At 36.9% G+C, this 19,442-nt stretch overlaps 1 long non-coding RNA gene across 3 annotated transcripts in view; it reads left to right on the plus strand.

The window, feature by feature from the left end:
• The window catches only part of LOC137220740 (uncharacterized), a 145,033-nt gene that overhangs the window by 102,620 nt on the left and 22,971 nt on the right, over positions 1-19,442 (plus strand). For 2 of the 3 annotated variants that reach the window (XR_010941770.1, XR_010941771.1), the window contains one exon: positions 12,951-13,011. The exons of the other annotated variant lie outside the window; for it this stretch is intronic. This is a non-coding gene — a long non-coding RNA (uncharacterized lncRNA). The remainder of the gene's footprint in view (positions 1-12,950; positions 13,012-19,442) is intronic. 3 annotated transcript variants of the gene reach the window in all.

Below are 19,442 nucleotides of genomic sequence, written 5' to 3' on the forward strand. Positions count from 1 at the left end.
CCCTGGTTCCTTCTGCTGGCTGTAGAGAGAATTTCCTATGCTTCTGGACAGGTCTGGTCTTAGTTTTTTCTGCCTCCCCACTTTTGTTTCTTTTAATTTTTTCTTCTTATTTGTTTGTTGATTGTTTTTATGATAGTTTAGCAGCTGCTAAAGTATGACCATATTGAAGTATGGCTTGTTGTATTGTATGCTGGTATTGAGTTGGTTGTTTGAGCCATAGGCTGGACTATCTTTCTGATATTTTGGTCCCAAAGCTATTATCTCTAGTACAGTAAGAGATTTTCAGCTCTAACATCTGATTAGTTCTCAGCTCCTACCACACTGAGGAACATATAATATTGCTTTCTTCACAGGCATTAGATTTTACATTTCTGGAGGGCTGCGATCCTTTCATTTGCTTTTCCTCTTAATTATCCCTTTCTTGTGACTAGTGAAATTTGGTTTTGCATAAAGTAGGTGCTCGGGAACTTTACTGGAGGCCTTGTCTTGCTATTAATAGCTCCTCTGAAGCGAAACTTGTATAGTCTATGAGGGAATCCAATAAAAGATATCAGTTGGACATAAGACAGTTGCTTGCAGAGTCAGCTGGTGAAAATCTTTCCATTTTCACCATCAGGATGCTTCCAAGCATATTTCTCAGACCTCCAGACTCCGAATCCTTCCTCTCTCCAGAGATAGTCATTTGATGTGCCTGTTACTTCCTGGTCTAGTTGAGAGCACCAAACTAGACCAGGAGGCAGAAAAAGGACTGGATTTTAAAAGGTGTGGCGGGGGGGGCCTTCCCTGGTGGTGCAGTGGTTGAGAGTCTGCCTGCCGATGCAGGGCACACGGGTTCGTGCGCCTGTCCGGGAAGATCCCACGTGCCGCAAAGCGGCTGGGCCCATGAGCCACGGCCGCTGAGCCTGCGCATCCGGAGCCTGTGCTCCGCAACGGTAGAGGCCACAACAGTGAGAGGCCCGCGTACCGCAATAAATAAATAAATAAATAAATAAATAAATAAATAGGGGGGATAAATTGGGAGATGGGGATTGACATATACACACTACTATATATAAAATAGATAACTAATGAGAACCTACTGTATAGCACAGGGAACTCTGCTCAATACTCTGTAATGGCCTATATGGGAAAAGAATCTAAAAGAGAGTGGATATATATACATACATATGTATAACTGGTTCACTTTGCGGTATAGCAGAAACTAATACAACATTGTAAATCAACTATACTCCAATAAAAATTAATTAAAAAAAAAAAAGTTTTACCCTACTCCTCTGGGAGGTCACACTTGCTTTACCGGCTCTGATCTTCTACCTCAGTTTGGCCAAGTGGCTTCTGCCTTGCTTCTTCTGTCTTGGGCAGCTATTCCCATCATTGCCCATAGCAGGTTTTTGTTTTTCCCAGAACCAGACCCTTCTTTGCTCTTATTAATGCTTCTTGAGGCTAGAGTCAATCTTTGAACGATTGTCAGAATTTACCTCATGCAAATTGATTGTATATACCCTTCCAGGATAAATGCCAAGATACAGAATCCCTAGCAGACTTCTGTCTGCCTTTTGACTCCATGCTCATCATTTGCTGGATTCCCCATCCTGGGCTCCTCTTATTAGTTGTGATCCATTGCTACTTCATAGCAGATCCCCGGGTCTGTGCCACATCCTCCAGAGGAGACAACTTCCAGGTTTGTGTTGAGTCGGTGCCCACCCATGGCTACCTTGATCCAGGTAAAGATTTAATGCTCAGCCCAGACCGTGCGATTCTGCACTCTTCTGTCATTGTTAGCCTGGCTGTGTCTGCCTGTATCTCCACAGATGATAATTTAGCTGCTTGTGCTTCTTTTAGAATTTAGAAAATTCTGACCCACCTGCACCCCGATCTAGAAACAGGCAGAGTGATAGCAAAAACCCCAATGAGTAAAAGCCAACTGGCTTTCTGAAAATAATAATCCTAGTACCATCATTGTACAGGCAGATCTGAAAATTATTCCATATCTTGAGTTTACATCTAAGCATGTTGAAGCAGTTCTGATCAATACAAACACTGGCTTTTTGTCTCTTCATGCCTCCATGCCTGAATATATAAAATGGTTATTTTTTAAAAAAAGTAGAGTCGTTTTAAAGAAATGAGGCACAGAACACATCTTTATATGCCAATCATTGATTATGTTACCAATAATAATGTTAAGCACCTGGACATTTGAGAGCAATTTACATCAAACTGGTACTGTTCTGGAGAAACATTTGCCATCTGCATCGTGTAAGATGATATTTCCAGCTAATACCTGGTTCATATCTGGGGTATGTAGTAAGAATGAAAGAAGATGTTTTTATAAAATGCCCGTTTCTTGATAGTATATGAAAAGTTTAACCATTAATTTGTGTTCTATTGAAATGATCAATAGAGATCCAACTTTTTTTACTTATAACTGCCAACAACTGAAAAGAGAGACATTACGTATTATTTCCGTTTGAAAACTCCACCTATTTCTAAGGTTCTGCGAGTCTGATTTCTTCATGCTATGCAATGAATGCTTCCATTTACAACACATAAAAATGGACCACTTTATACCTTATGTTTTTCAAATAAAGTTTGCTTTTGATCCAGTCGAGACTTTAACAGGAAAATACAGCTTTCAGGTACAGATTTCCAGGGACAATGTTTGAGCACAGGTTTCAAAGCAATTTTATATGATATAGGAAATTATTATAGAAAAAATAACTTTTGTTGACTAAACCTAGTAACACCGGATTCTGTACACCCATGACTTCTACTCAAACTTAAGTTTTTCATCCATCATTGCTTATCCTGGACAAATTCAGACCATATTATGTTAGTCAGCCCCAATTAGCTTAGCGAATATTTTCCAAGATGGTGAACTAGCAATATTGTTAGTTTTGTGACCAGCAGAGTCATGCTTACTCACTTCATCATTACATTTCTCTAAATAGTTTTAAACAGAAAACCTCTGGTGAAGGAAAGAGGAAAGCTGCTGGTATCCATTTGCTTTGGTTCCCACCTCATTTATTTTTATTGATTTTACATTTTGTCCAATTAATGTGGTGGTTTATAATGTTCTCTTTTTTCTTCAAGAGGATGCCTGTACTCATTGTACAATAGTTTCTCTGGCACTCACACTTCAAGTGACAGCAGCTGGTGAGGGGATCACAAAGCAACTCACTCATTCCCAGCAACTGTCATGATGTGTTCAAGTTCATCTTGTAGTTTCAAGCCAGTTCACCCTCTCCTCAGAAGGAAAAAAAAAGAGAGAATAAAAAATCCCCCCAAAAAACAGAATTCCTTTTTCTTGGATTGCTGAGATGCCAAAATAGGAAGTTAAGAACAAGTGAGGATTCTAGGTTCCTGCTGCGATTTAAGAAAAGGAAATAGTTCCGCAGGAAAATCACATACTACTGTGTTTTCGCATTGCATGTTAGGAAACAAAGAGGCTAGATTTTTTTTCTCAAAGAGGCAGATGGGAGAGTAAAGGGATACAGCTATAGTTCCTATTCTCTAGTCTTTATAGAGAAAAGAACAGTGTGTGGTTTTGCAAATGAAAACATATATTTATATCTCCTTCTCAGGAGCACTGACACTCACACTTCTAGTTTTTGTATTTAATTTCTGTCCAAAAAAAAGCTTTTTTGAAAATCGGTTAGTTATTAAATAAACCTTAGAATAATGTATTAGTTTGTTGTTAATGCTGTGGAACGTCGTTTTCAAGTTTGGGAATTTAAATTCATTTTAGAAAATTTTTGGAAAATAGAGTTAGCAAACACAGCATTTAATCTAGTTGTTGTAAAGGGTTAATTGTGTACAGAAAGAAATGTCGTCTTTATATTTTTTCAGTCATTAACATAGCTGCCATGCTGTGATTTTCCCCTTTATGACTTTCTTTAAATAGACGTACCAGAAGAAATGTTATATGAGTCAGTCAGTCTAAAGCCTTCTTGCTTGTTCCATAATTAAATAATGCCATTCTTAAAAAGAGAAAAATATCTATTTTAGGAATTTGCTTTTAAGAAAAAAAAAGCCTTTCATCTGAACAAAATGCAATCAATGCAAAAACCGGCAGTTTGAGATTTTATTATTGGATGATTGTCTCAATTTTCCTTTTAATTTTCTTAGTGTAAAACTGGCTTTTTTCATTGATTTACTTCAAAATCCTGAATAAAACATAACCTGCTTTATTTTTCTCATCTCTAAATAAAGATAATACTTATCACATAAACTATTTTGAGGAACAAAATGTTAATGATGTTAAATTATTTTAATTAAAGTAAAGCAGCTCTCTGAAGTAAGGATATTCAGATAGCCATTGTTCTGTACTCCAAACCATACTTTTGTCCTGCCTTTGAATTAAGTCTGCTTTCTGATAAAAATTGAGTTCATAAAAATTTACTGGATGCAAAGATCAGATTATTATTTAGTTATTCAATGTGATAGAAATGTCTGGATAGTATTTTAACCTTCTGGGTAAGTGACTTGAAATTTTTTTCATTGCATTTATATTTTAAAAGTTTATTTTAAAATAAATATTAACAACTGTTTCTATGCAAGGACAAAACACAAGAAAAAAATAGAGGGCAATACTTTAATAGGAAAATTTGGGCAAGTCTTATTCATGTGGCAGTTATAGATTTGTCCTGATCGTTCCTGTCCTGTACTTGAACCTGTCTTTTCAAACTCACCTAGCCTGATCTGCCTCTCTTAGATAGTATACATGAACAGTTATTCAGGTGTGGGTCTGTGTTGATATCTTTACCATTTAGTGACGGATTAAAGTGAGATATTTAAAAAGCCGTAATAATCTCCACAATTAAAAAATCAGACCTCATCTCCTTCTTACCAACCTGGAACCCCTCCCCAGTCCTACTCCCCAACCCCCAGCTAGTCTCCCTTTCTTGACCCTTCCCAGAAGTTATAAGAATACAAGGGAGGGTATTCTAAACAAGAAAATTGTGGCTATGGAGATCATCAGGGTTTGGAGTTAGACTACAAGTTTTCTAATCCTGGATTTATCACTCTAGCTCTGTGGCCTCAGGAAAATTATTTAGCCTCATCTGTATAATAGGGACAATAATAGTCCTACCTCAGAGAGCTATAAGGATTAAATGAGACAATGTGTATAAAGCACTTGTCAGAGCACACTCAGTAAATGCTACTGTTATTGGACCTTCATTCATAAACCATTGCACTGATCACAGAATTACTGACCTAATATTATTGATTATTTCCCCCAAGAGCCTAAATTACCAGAGGAGAGACCTTTTATTCCAAATGAAAAAGCCAGTTTTTGTCATGTTTCAAGGGTGACTCCATCTCAAAAAGCCACAATAAACCAAGCCTGACATATTGCCAGGGACAAGGTAAGACTTTCAAGCTAAGGTCACAGTGGTAGCCACCTACTGACAAAGATTTTTATCCTGAAGTTCAGGGATATCCCTACAGCCAAACCTTCAGAAACTTTATGACTGTCTTGGAGAGAGGGGCTTTAGCTTTTAACCAATTTCCAATTACGTCCAAAATGTTAATAAATTTGCCTGCCATCTCTTTAAATTAATTAAAAACGGAAATTAGCCATGTTACCCTATGCAATAGGCAAGCATGAGTACCAGTTGGTACATGCAATAGGGCTTCTCTGACCATAGGCCAGGTTCCTTCATTGCTTCTGGAAACCCTAGATTCCTGCTAGACAGGTAAGTACAGGTGATCTGCTCTGATCTAAAAAGGACTGATCTTAGAAAATTTATTTTCCCTCAAATAACCCTTTTTACCCAAAGGATTGATACTGTTCTCCCCAGTGCTAAGTGTTCAAATCTGCCCTTGGGTTTCCATTGATGGATCAATGAGTGTCAGTGGAACCTGCCTTTTACAGGTTGCATTGATAAAGGAGTTTTGGACACTATGCTATAGGTACTCACTTGGGATAGGTCTATGGTCCTCAGGCGAAGTCCAGATGCTCCAATTCTGAAAACTTCATGGCCAGTGGGACTTGCCAGTCCCATCCCAGGTGCAAAGAAGTATAAGGCAGACTGCAAGATTTGACCATTTCAAGAAACCACTATTTATAATTTAATCTGTAGTTATTACTTGGGATTCAGACAAGGGTTTCCCCATTTGCCACCTTCTTTTTTTTTTTTTTTTTTTTTTTTGGCCACACTGCACAGCTTTCAGGATCTTAGTTCCCTGACCAAGGATCGAATCTGTGCCCCCTGCAGTGAAAGCACCACTGGACTGCCAGGGAATTCCCTGCCACTTCCTTCTTAATCCTGCAACAGTTGATAGTTTTCCATGCATTTCACCCTAAAGTTAAAGCCAATTGTGTCTAAACTTAAGTGTTTTGGAATTATTCACAAATTGCACCTCAAAAAATCTTAGTTTGTAAACTATTTGATGTGAAAGAATCCCTAGAATCTTTGTTATAATCTCTTCAAAGTCATTTTTCCCCTCTTAAAATAAGAATGTTCTCTTCTTTTTTTTTCCTTTTTAAAAAAATCTGAAAAGAAATTAACTCCCACATGGCTCAAATGGAATCAAGTACTATAACCCAAGAGGTTTAAATAAATTCTGAATTTGACAAAATTCATTTTTACCATTAATCAGTGATCACCATGTAAAATGAAACAGTGAAATCAGCGTTTAGACTAGTTAAAACATTTTCTTAGTTTTTGATATAACTTAACATTTTTTCTGGTAGCAAGTTATAAAGGTATTGATTTAAAAATTATTTCCATGCTTTAATGTAATAGATAAGCTATTAATATTATTTATTTGTGTGGCTATTTCCTGTAATAAACATATATGCTCATAAAAGCATTATCTTGAATATGTATATTTTTAAAATACAAGAGAATTTCCTTAAAAGATAAGAGAAATACATAATATCTGGGCTACAACAAAGCACGTGACACATGGAAATGATTTCTTGAGCTCGCATTTAGATACCAAAAATATAAAATGAGAGCTAGAGTTAGACTACGTCAATCTCACTTTCATTCACTACCTTCAGGAACACAACTTCATCCCTATTTTTCAGTTTGGCTTCACTGACCTGAGCTCAGATACACTGTCTGAAACTGGGGCATTTTTTTCCCTGAGTGAGTGGTTTGTGGGATCTACAGTTGATTATAACCAGGTGGATAATGAAATTTGGATTCTTTAAAAAATGAAAAAGTTCAGTTAATTCTCTTCTTCACTTTTTGTTATTAACAGTGCTTGACACAATCAGAACTATGCTGCACTTTCACATTATTTTCCCTTGCAAGTCTTCAGCCCCTACTGTTCCGTCTGTTCTGTCAGCTAATTAAACACATAAACCTGTGAGGAAGCTACTGTTAAATCCACCCTGCTTACAAAGATGATTCCTCAATAGGCCTGATGTCGAATGTGTTTGAGGTGCACAGCGCAACCTCTTCAGGAAGAAAAATACATCTACTCAGGAGCTGCCAACGGATATTCATGACTGTTTCAAATTGGACATTGGTATTTCATCACTTACCGCAAATGTCTGTGGGAAAAAAGCTTGGGCTTTTCAAAATAGGTTAGATATTCCGCTAAAATACTGTATCTCCAAAAGATGTGCATATAATTTTTTGACGTGGGCATTGACTTATTAGGTAAAATTGAAGGAGAAAATAAATATATATTTAAATCATTTCTTTAAAATAGAGATACTTGATTTTCATATCTTTCCAAAAATCAGATACGGTTATTTCCATGTCCTAACTTTATTAACAATGTCCTTCGTGGCTATGCCATTTAAATCAGCCTGTTTTCAGGTATAATAGTTAAAGTATAATTAGTATGTACAGAAATATTTACTGTCTGCTATAAATATAATTAATTAGACCTAGTACACTGAAGTTTTTTTTTTTTTTTGCATGCTATAAATCACTTTTGATTTCAACAAATGGGTACTACACAAACCTTGGTAAATGAAATGCTATTTGACTTATCATTGCTAAATAATTGAATAAAGAGGAGAGCTAGGTAAATGGTGTGGAAAAAATATCTAACATCACTCTTATCAAAATGAAAGTTGCTTTGAAAATGAAACACAATTTCAGCTTTTGTAGGTAGTGCAATCATTTTCTTACCTTTATTTCACTAAAACACTTTCCCCCTACAATCTATACACATACACCATCTACAGTGTAAGTGCCCTTGTGATGTCTCAATTCCAGCAGATTTTTTTTCTTTTAATTATCTAGCTTTATTTTTGGACATAGAACAATTGATCCTACATGTCATTAACCAAGCTTAAGCACATTTCGTGTATTAATGTACAATATCATGAATTTGGGAGGTGCCTGGGGGGGTTAATTACTGGTAGGTAAAATTACTCTTGTCGATACTAATAACAAATCTATCATTGAAAATTATAAGCATACACTAGTGTTTTGGATCTTTGGGCATCAGATCTATGGGGTTTTTTCATAATAACTTCTACTAAATAATGAATTCTGAATATGCTTAAATGTAGACTGAAAAGTTTTCAGATTTGGAGCAAAGAGTGAATCTTTTATTCATTTATGTTGGATATAGTTAAGATACTGCTGAGGAATTTTAAGTTTTGAGTCTTCTTTTTTAATTTTGTGGACATTTGGAAGATATATTATTCTTTTTTATTGAAATTCCCACCATGTCTCATGCAAAGTAGTGAACTACACCCTCTAAGAGCTCAATACATTCTAGAGGAATGGTTATTAATAAAAGAAATCATTCCCCAGACATACATATTATGGGACAATCATAAACAAGGGAGATCTCCTTGTTTGTAACACATTTCACAGTGGATACTTTCACTGTTAAACGGTTTTACCTTCTGACTTGATCTAATTTTTAGATGATCATAGGATTTTCCCACTTCTATTATTGACCTATATTACCTGGTACATTATGAGAATAAAGTGTGACTTGAGTAGAGTCTGTTAATAGAAACCTTATACTCCCAGATGAGCTTTTAGAGACTTGCACCTTAAGTTCACCTGAGGCAGTTTTGCAGAATTATAACTTAATATAGCTGGCAAAAACCTAGATTCCTAGGCGAGTATTAGGAAAACTAGCTCTTTTCTAATACTAATGTTCCCACACCTCTCTATCTGCTATTATCCAAGTCTTGATTCCATCCAAGGAAATAAAATGAGGTAAAAGTGCCTATGTGCCTAGAGAAAAGATTTACTTGGGTTCTCAAAATACTATGAAGAAATCTTCTAAGCTGAACACCCCATGGAACTCACTTTCTTGAAGAAAATACTCTGTATGACTCTGGTAGTTAAATTCAGCCCACTTCCCAGTTATTCTCTCTTGCCTATTTTCCACTGTGGTTCTAATCCCCAATTACTTACATTTACATCTGTTAATAGAAAACTTCTCATTTCCTAAATTCTCAGTAATTTAACAGCCAGTAGAGACAACTCTGGGTTAAGGTAACAGGAAATCCCAGAGATTAGGTAGAAATTATCACTGTCTAAAGGCAAACAACAAATTATCTCTCGTATACATGTATATCTTTCCTCGAGAAAATCTATTTTACATAATATTTAAGCATTCATTGTATGCAACAACTGAATTACATGCTTTGAATGCATTATTTCACTAGTCTCATAACAAGCCAGTGAGGTAGAGAATATCCATTTTCCCCATTTTGCAGAAGAGAAAACTGATCCCCTAAATTTTACCTGCGGATTAACCCCAGTAGAATCACCTGGAGGGCACTGATAAAATTGGAATCTCTTAGGTACAAGCCAGTTCCCCAGGTGATTTTGACACACACCAGGTTAAGAACCACCAATATAATGGATTTTAAATATAAGTCCATATTATATATCTATATATATCTTCATACTAATTCAAATACATATTTATAATACCCTGTATTATTGCCATTGAAAGCTGAGTAAATAGTGCTTATCTTGTGATCTTTTAAAGCTAATACATCATGATAAATTGATGAATTGATATTTTCCTTGAGAAAAATCAATGATATCAAGGTCATTCTTTGATTCATAAGGCATTCTATGAGGCTAAGGGGCACAAGTACATTTCCATGAATGTGTCACTCAAGTGGAAAGCCTCTAATTTGTTTGTGGCAAGGGCAGAAATGTTTTAACCAAAAAATGTTATTTGATCTAATTTCCATGGAAGTTCCCATGTTTTAGATACTGTATTATATCCCAGGATTTGTTGCTGACAATCTGGGAATTCCAAGGAGGCTGGATTATGAAGGCAGAATACCAGAGAGGAAAAAGTTTCACAGAGAAAGTACTCAAAGGTCTACAGAGATAGCCCCACCACCACATGCACATAAAGAAAATTCCCAAGGCCAAGGAAAGAACTACCTGAAAGGATTAGAGGAAGCAATATTTGGCACTTACACAGGGCCAGAAACAGTGCCTGTCCCCACAGTCAAACTGGAAAACTTCATGATTCATGAGGCACGGTGTGGAGGGTCTCACCTCAGTAGTAGGGAATAAAGAGCACTAAACTAACTGGGGCTCTGGTCCTGTCTACCAAGTCTTAAGCAAGACCCAAAGGAACAAAACTGGTCCCAAGTAATTTAACTGCATGTACTAGCAAAGCTCAAGAAAATTTATAGAAATACAAAAACATCCAGCACTCAACAAGGTCAAATGCACAATGTCTGAACCTGATTAAAAAATTTTCAGTTATGCAAAGAAGTAGGCAAATATGATCCATAATAAGGAGAAAAATGAATTAATCCAAACTGACCAAGAACAGACACAGATGTTAGAATTATCACACAAAGATATTAAACAGTTACTATAATAACTGTATTCCATGTATTCAAGAGCTAGAGAAAAAAACTGAACAAGTACAGACATGGAAGATACAAAAGAAGACCCAAATTGAACTTAGAGATGAAAACTTCCATGTGTACAATTAGAAACACACTGTATGGAATAACAGCAGATTATGCACTGCAGAAGGAAAAAATAGTGTTCTTGAAGACAGCAATAGAAACTATCCCAACTGAACCAGAGAGAGAAAAATGACTCAGAGAAATTTAAACAGACCATTGGGGGCCTGTGGAGAAAAATTAAAGCAGCCTAATAAACACACAATTGGAGTTCTCAAAGGAGGAAAGGGGAGTGATAAGTTACATTAAAAGAAATAATAGATGAAAATGTTCCAAATTTGATGAAAACTATAAGCCAGTGGATTTAAGAAGCTCAGTGAACCTCAAGCACAAGATACATGAAGAAAACTACACCGGGCTTCCCTGGTGGCGCAGTGGTTGAGCATCTGCCTGCTAATGCAGGGGACACGGGTTCGAGCCCTGGTCTGGGAAGATCCCACATGCCGCGGAGCAACTGGACCCGTGAGCCACAACTACTGAGCCTACGCATCTGGAGCCTGTGCTCTGCAACAAGAGAGGCCACGACAGTGAGAGGCTCATGCACTGCGATGAAGAGTGGCCCCCGCTTGCCACACTAGAGAAAGCCCTCGCACAGAAACAAACACCCAACACAGCCAAAAATAAAAATAAATAAATTAAAAGAAGGCTCAACATTTAAAAAAAAAAAAAACTACACCAACCAAACTGCCCAATAATCAGTGAGAAAGAACAAGGGAGAAAAGATACATTATATAAAGAGGAACAAACATAAAGATGACAGATTTCTTGTCAGAAACAATGCAAGCAAGAAGAGAGTGGAGCTTTATCTTTAAAATGCTGAGAGAATTTTTTTAACGTCAATCAAGAATGCTACACGCAGTGAAACTATCTTTCAAAAAAGACGGTAGAATAAAGATTGTTTTTAAACATACAAAAGCTGAAAAATTTCATCATCAGCAGATATGCACTATGAAAAGTGTTAAAGGGAGTCTTTCAGACAGAAGGGGAAAAGTTTGATGACATAGAAAGCAGAAAATGAATAGAACTACAAGAAAAAATAGACTAATCCACAATTTTTTATAGTCAGAAATTTAAAAATCCCTCTGTTAATAGTTGTTAGGTAAGAAGACAGAAAATCAATAAGGATTTAGAAGATTTGAAAAATACTGACATGACCTGATAGATGTTTGTAAAACATTCCACTCAACAACAGCAGAATGTGCATTCTTTTCAAATGAACATTTACCTAGATCATTTTCCAGACCATAAAAAAAGTACAATAAATTTAAAAGAATTCTAATCAAGTTACATTCTCTGACCACAGTGTAATTAAGTTAGCTAAACAACTGAAAGATATCTGTAAAATTTCCAAATATTTGAAAACTAAGTAACACAATTTTAACAAAACCATGGACCAAAGAATAAATCAAAAGGAAAATTAGACAGCATTTCTAACTAAATAAAAATGGAAACACCCCATTATCAAACTTTGTGGGAAGCACCTAAAGCAGTTAGCAAACTGAAGCCTGTGGGCCAAAGTCTGCCCATCAGGTATTTTTGTAAATAAAGTTTTATTGGAACATAGCTGCATAACTTCTTGCATATTGTCTCTAGTAAACACAGAAAAGGTTTGCTGAATCATGACTTAGAGAAATTTATAGCATCAAATGACTGTCCTGTTATAGTATTGTAGCCCAGAAATAACCTTTGTTAACATTTTTATCTATGCCATACTGGAAGATGGAGGTTCATTTCTTGGGTGCAATATTTAGGGAAATTTCTCTGGAGACCAGGTCTGGGGATGGGAATGTGAATTTACCTTTGAGAAGATCATAATGTTGTCTCTAAAGGAAAAAGTTGTTTGGGGAGACATTTGATTTCTAACATGATGTACTTAAGGCTCTGGATTAGTACTGGGTATTCTAACTTAGTTAAGTCTTTAAATGTGGTGAGTCATATGAATGTATTGTTTAATTCAAAGATATTTTTATTGGGAATAGAAACATGGTGGTGAAGTATGACACATCAAAGTGTGTCAAGCTAATTAACATTAACATTCATCATCTCATAGTTATCTTTCCTGTTGTTGTAGTAAGAACATTTAAGATCTACTCAGCACATGGATGGACCTAGAGACTGTCATACAGAGTGAAGTAAGTCAGAAAAAGAAAAACAAATATCACATATTAACGCATATATGTGGAATCTAGAAAAATGGTACAGATGAACCAGTTTGCAAGGAAGAAAGAGAGACACAGATGTAGAGAACAAATGTATGGACACCAAGGGGGGAAAGCAGGGGGTGGGGTTGGTGGTGGTGGGATGACTTGTGAGATTGGGATTGACATATATACACTAATATGTATAAAATGGATAACTAATAAGAACCTGCTGTATAAAAATAAAATTCAAAAGCAAAAAAAAAAAAGTATCTATCATCAGCTACCTGAGAGAATGTGAGCAATAAAGGGAAATTCAAATAAAAAACAAACAAACATTTTTATCTATGCCATATTGGTCACTTTTGTTGGACACATTAAGCTATTAATATTTTTACAAAATTGAAATCATATATGTATATATATGTTGAAATATATATTTTTGAACTCTATATAGAATTCCATCATACAGATATTCCAAAATTTTTTTTGTTTCCTATTCTTGATTTTATTTCTAATTTTTTATTATTAAAAATAATGCTAAGTTTAACATCTCTGTAGATAAATCTTAGTGTGTATCTCTGTTTTCTCAGGATAAACCCCTAGAAAGGAAACCTCTGAATTACAGGTTGTCGATTAACAACTGTTGTGCAGATATACTTCTTTCTATTCTGTTTCATTAATTTACATGTCTACACTTATATCAATACCACTTTGTTTTAATTACTGTAGCTTATATTTAAGTCTTCAAATAAGTAGTATGGGGCTTCCCTGGTGGTGCAGTGGTTGAAAGTCCGTCTGCCGATGCGGGGGACACGGGTTCGTGCCCCGGTCCGGGAAGATCCCACATGCCGCGGAGCGGCTGGGCCCGTGAGCCATGGCCACTGAGCCTGCGCGTCCGGAGCCTGTGCTCTGCAACGGGAGAGGCCACAACGGTAAGAGGCTCGCATACCGCAAAAAAAAAAAAGTAGTATGAATTGTTTTTTCAAACTTGTTTTGCTAATCTAGGTCTTTGGATTTTCCATATACATTTAGAATCATCTTGATATTTTCTTTTCAAGAAATTGATGGAATTTGGTTGGGATTGCATTGCCTCTATAGATAAATTTGGGAGTATTGACATCTTAACAATGTTTATTCTTCCAATTCATGAACACAGTGTACCTCCTCATTTACCTAGGTCTTTAGTTTTTCTCATTAATGCTTTGTAGTTTTCACTGAACAGATCTTGCATTCTTCTGGTTAAATTTTTCATATATTTTGATGTTTTGTAAATGGTATGACACAGGTTGTAAACAGGTATATGTGAATACATACATGTATTGAGCCATGACTTTTTTTCATGTGCAGCATAATCCAACCAACTGAACTAACAGACAAAAGAATGAAAGAAAAATAAGTCATACAGTAGATAGCACTCTAAATTGTTATAATTGTTAGACAGAATATGTGCTAGATCAATGGACATGGAATCCTCTAGAAGATGAATATAAGTAAGAATGGAAATACTGTCTTTCTGCTTTGGGTATGGTTTTAAGTTTCTCATGTTTAAGAATTAGTATAAATTACTAGGTGTACAACAGTTGGGTTAGAGATTATACATATTTGAAATTTTAATAACTGTAGGCACTAATACAGATGTATGTAGGGGATGTTCACTGTACTATGGTTTAAAACTGAAAAAAGTGGAATAATCCAAAGGTGTGAATAGAAAGGGTTGTTTGAATCATCTTGGGCAGAATTCAATGCTTCAAATACCTGTTTTCTTCAAAATAAGTATTTTACAGAGGCTAGATATTAACTCCAAGGATATACTATTTTTAAAATATTTTGGCAACTCAGAATTGTAGAACACACTCTTAACTAGATTCCATTAAGGACAACAGTGAACCTTTGATGATGGATTGGAACTGTGATAAAACCAACTGTCGTTCAGAGTCAAAACTGGCAAAAAGGAATGAAAGCGCATTCTAAGTAAGCCACTGGTTAAAATTTTATGATTTTTTCCACAATTTATAAACTGGCTCTGAGGAGAATTCTATTATAAATATAAAAGATTTGAACTAACATTGCCATAGGTTGCCTAGAACTAAAAAATATCTCACAAATAAATTACTAATGTGAAACAGTATGGTGTATGTATCAGAAAGAGCACTAGACTAAGAAAAGGTAAATCCAGATTTTATTTCCAACTCTGACAGCATATACCTGCATGAACATGGTATCTGAGATCCATTTTCCCTAACAGAAGAATAGTCAATTCAATTCACCAGTTCCCAGTCCAGCTCCTCACCAGAATTCCTTTTGTTGCAGATAACTGGACCACGCCCTGAAGGTTCTGGTTTAATTACTCTAAGGCAGGTGAGTCTCAGGAATTTGCTTTTTTTTTTTTTTTGCGATACGCGGGCCTCTCACTGTTGTGGCCTCTCCCATTGAAGAGCACAGGCTCCGGACGCGCAGGCCCAGCGGCCATGACTCATGGGCCCAGCCACTCCGCGGCATGTGGGATCTTGCCAGACCAGGGCACGAACCTGCGTCCCCTGCATCGGCAGGTGGACTCTCAACCACTGCGCCACCAGGGAAGCCCGGAATTTGCATTTTTAATGTCCTACATGATGTTTTGTGGCAACAAGTTTGTTGACAGGCATTTGGGGCTACTGGAATAAATCTTCAGGATTCTTTCCAGTTCTGAAGTCCTATGATTCTGTTAAGGCAATGAAGAAAAACTGAGATTCTTCATCACTTCTAAACAGTTTCTAATAATCATAGTTGCTGCTGATTAGAGTAAAAGGAAGATTTCTTTCAAATTAAGAAAGAATTATTGAAATAATGAAAATAAGAATCCTTAATATCAAGTAGTTAGTGCAAGTGGCAATGAATAAAAAAGCATTCCATTGTCCCCTGCTCTAAAATTCTTAAAAATATTGACAATTTTCCATTCCTTCCTTTAGGGAAGAAGAAGAAAAAAGGTGAACTTATTTGGAATTCTATGTACTTTGCCCTTTAGAACTAGATGGTGTTACTGAAAGCAATATGGATCCTAGCACATTACAATATATAAATATCAGACCTGAATATAAATGTGCAGTGCATCTTTGGCCTTTGGGATATTAAAATGCTCCATGAGCCACGAACACACATTAAGTTAAAAAAAAATAAAAGGTGGCCCCTCTAAGTTATGTTATGAACCCACCAGGAAAGAACAATATCTTCTTTGACATCCTCTAGAGAACACTTTGCGTACATTGAAGTTCAATAGCCATCCAATAAAAAAAAGTTCACAATATTTTTGATCATGAATTAAGTTATGCCAAAAACTAGTACTTCAGTACTATTTGGTATTTGATAAGGAAGTAGACATAAATTTGATACTATACAGTATTTTACTCATAAACATATTCAAAAATCTTTCTGTATCTCTTGTAATTTGTAGTTTATGTAATTAACTCATTTAATCTGTAAAATGAGTTTTTAATCTTATTTTAACTGAAAGTTTATATATTCAGTTCATGTATAAACTCATTTGGTCACTTACTTACACATTTTTTAAAAATCTACTCTTTTTCTTTCTTTTTTTTTTTTTTTATACAGAGCGTCCCCGCTTCTTTTTTCTCTTTTCTTTAATCATCCCATATGTTTTTACCAAAGGTATCTCCACCCCTTGCCTCACTGGTCATTCTTTTATACGGCCAAGAAGCATCTATGTCCCCAGCTCCCACTGCATCACTTTCAATACCATGACAGTGACTATTACATTTCCATCTCTCTTTCCCAAAGTAGTTTTATTATTTCCTACTACAGGCTTGTCTGCTTTGATCTCCAAGCCAGTCCCCATGGACACTTTTCCTTTCGCTGGTGTTGGGCTTCTCACAAGCTAGCATTTTATCATGGACAGCCTTATCTTCCCAGCTTCTTCATTCCTTTTATTCAAGGCTCACCTCCCTCAAGAAAACTTCCTCAACTTGGAAAAGCAAATGCAGTCACACTCATACCAGTCACTTCTCCACTCTTCTCCCTTCAGCTAGTATAATAATGACATGAGATAAGACTAGGCTTATTATTACACTGAGAGCCTACTTTGCTTAAGATGTCATCTGAATCTCAGGATATCAAGAGGTAAAACACAATCCTTGACAAAAAGTAGTTTAAAATCTATTTGTGGGAGAAAAGACAGGGAGGGATGACACTAATGCAAAGCATAAGCTAAGTCCAAATTAGTAGAACAGACAGGAATGTATAGGAGAGTCATAATTTATTCACAGCAACTCAGATATACTGTACTGTGTGTACACATACACACACACAGAAACATGACTTTTCTTTAGCTGGTTTCATGATGTTCTGGTGCTTCTGTTTTCACTCAGCAGCAAAACTGTTTCAAAATTAACTTGCCCATTTAATATAACTCAGGCTTTTCTGATTTCACTCTAGGTAAAGGCTGTGTGGGGAGAGTTACTACACAGACGTATGTGCTCTTTCTTCTTCTCATTTCTTTCCCCAGTGATATCTGGTCAAAGAAGTAACTTTTGCAATCCCACAGCAGCAAGAAAGGGCTCAAGTTTTCTTGTGAATGTCACTGCTGGCTCTCTCGGATCTACAGCTGGGCTCATCACTTCTGGTTTGGGGGACTTGGCCTCTATCCGGCTGCATCGACCAAGAGCAACACTGCTCTGGAGTGGGCAGGGCCTAACAATTGGGTCTAGAGAGGTGGTCATCTTCCCCACTCACTGGGCACCCACTTTGATGACACAGCTGACACTCTGAGACTCAAAGTCCTCCTTCCATTCTCCCACTTTAAGTGCTTCCCCTGAGTTTTCTTGAGGTTCTTTCACCCCAAGGGAATTCCTTCATAGGCACACTGACTCAGTATCAGATACCTTTTGCTTGTCCTATGGTGTCACAAAGGAAATACTGGGTAGCAATTATGTCTTACACGGGCCCTGGACAGCCAAGAGAGGGATAAAGGGGTAAGGAAGAGGAGAGAAAAGAGAGGGAGACTCACCAGGAAAAACTGCAAGGACTTTAGTTTGTTTATTGTGGGGTGGGAAGGAGGAAGTTACAAATAAGACAGGGCCACATCAAAAATAGTCCTGTATGCCTGGCTAAGGATTTTCGAATTTGTCCCACATACAATGATTTTCAACAAGGAAGTACATCCACTCACAGAAGCACAGGGGTAAACTGAAGCTCAGGCGTGGAAGCTATGGATTGTTAGTTGTGAGACTAAAGTGACAGGGACAGGGAGATCCCCTGCTGCAGCACAGGATAGAGTCACCTTCTCTCAACATTGCATCATCACTACCTGAAGCATAGTAAATATTTAAAAAAAACATTTTATTGAATAAATGGAATGAATAAATGATGGAAGTAACAAAATTTCACCAAAAGTCCTAAAGAGATTGCTCTTTAAAACATTCCATGGAGGGGCTTCCCTGGTGGTGCAGTGGTTGAGAGTCCGCCTGCCGATGCAGGGGACACGGGTTCGTGCCCCAGTCCGGGAAGATCCCACATGCTGTGGAGCAGCTGGGCCCACGAGCCATGGCCGCTGAGCCTGCACGTCCGGAGTCTGTGCTCCTCAGCGGAAGAGGCCACAACAGTGAGAGGCCCGCATACAGCAAAAAAAAAAAAAAAATTCCGTGGAAAACTGGGCTCTAGATTCAGAGAAATGGTGAACTTTGAGGGAATGTGAATACACTGAGACTCGTGTTAAAAACTCGTATAATTTCTAGGGTAAAAAAGTCACATCCGGTAATATTTCAGGGTCCTTGAATAGGAGCTGTATGGTTGCAGCACTAAGAGCAAGAGGCTTTATCCCACTTATAGTTTAAATCTATTGGGAGACCCTTCAGATTGTTTGCTAGGTGTAACGTGTAACCAGCTGAAACCACTTCAGAATAGAGCTGCCTTGCTCAGAGATGGCAGCAGCAGCAAGCAGAACTTTCCAGAACGAGAGCATGCAGAGGAGTCCCTCTACTGCCCATTAAGTCACGTTACTCTTAGTTTCATCTGTTTTCACGCCCAGGGATTCCAGGTTGAAACAACCTTATGAAACACTTCGGTTATTTTAGTAACACAATGCACAGGGCCATCTAATTTCATGTGAATCTATTTTGAGGCTTAATCATTAATTTTCAAATATTAAAAACATCTAATGAAAATGTATGTTGAGTCTGTATCATCATATAATCATTGGGGTGTCTGAGTCATGACAGTGAAGGCTTATATTATAAACCCTCCCCCAAAATATGCAGAACCCTTTCTGCAACCAGGTGCCTGGTATTTTACATACATCATTTCATTGTCCTGACAGCCTACATAATAACTGTTATTAACTCCATTTTACAAGTAAGGAAGACAAGGAAACAGCCTCAGAAAGCTTAAATAACCTATCCAAAGTCCTTTTTAAAAAAAATCTGGGAAAGGGC

The sequence above is a fragment of the Pseudorca crassidens genome, chromosome 3 (assembly GCF_039906515.1).
Source record: "Pseudorca crassidens isolate mPseCra1 chromosome 3, mPseCra1.hap1, whole genome shotgun sequence".
NCBI lineage: Eukaryota > Metazoa > Chordata > Mammalia > Artiodactyla > Delphinidae > Pseudorca > Pseudorca crassidens.